The sequence below is a fragment of the Halyomorpha halys genome, unplaced genomic scaffold, assembly GCF_000696795.3.
Source record: "Halyomorpha halys isolate HHAL.00 unplaced genomic scaffold, Hhal_1.1 Scaffold424.1, whole genome shotgun sequence".
NCBI lineage: Eukaryota > Metazoa > Arthropoda > Insecta > Hemiptera > Pentatomidae > Halyomorpha > Halyomorpha halys.
This window is the reverse complement of record NW_027107649.1, coordinates 383,268-383,752: the sequence shown is the minus strand read 5'-3', so window position 1 is coordinate 383,752 and position 485 is coordinate 383,268. Positions and strand designations below refer to the sequence as shown.

The window sequence follows — 485 nt, the reverse complement described above, 5'->3', positions numbered from 1 at the left end:
ACAAATAAAATCATACATAAAGACCTTAATGGTTAACTGTTCCGAACCAGATATCATTACTTCCACTAAAAACCCCCTAACCACCCAAACCCACTAGTTTCTGAACTTGCTTCCTCTCCCATTCCTGACAATCCTTCGAGGCGCCTGAAAAGAAGATGGCGACGAGACCTGCTAATGTAAAACATTATTAAAGTGCTACCAATGAGTAGTTTCTTACACGCTTGTATCACTCCATTATAACTAAGATCAAATTAACCTAATGTATCATTATGTACTTTCGTAAATTTCAATAAAAATATTTAAAAAAAATTTTAATTGCATAAATTTTAATAGTTAATGCCTCAAAATAAGGCTATGATCCATCAATCTATCAATACCATTGATCAGAATATGAGTAGGAAATATTTTGAAGACGTTAATCGGTAAATAATAATATTGAATAGTACGCGATTAAGAATCAATAAACAGTAATCCTAAAGGTAGAT

General features: G+C 31.8%; 1 protein-coding gene and 1 long non-coding RNA gene across 2 annotated transcripts in view; one reads left to right on the top strand and one right to left on the bottom strand.

Moving 5' to 3' along the window:
- LOC106682566 (uncharacterized) overlaps positions 1–485 on the bottom strand; it is a 43,414-nt gene that overhangs the window by 21,870 nt on the left and 21,059 nt on the right. The gene's annotated exons all lie outside the window — the stretch shown is intronic.
- Positions 1–485, top strand: part of LOC106682559 (pickpocket protein 28) — a gene marked incomplete in the record, with an annotated part of 21,324 nt that overhangs the window by 10,548 nt on the left and 10,291 nt on the right.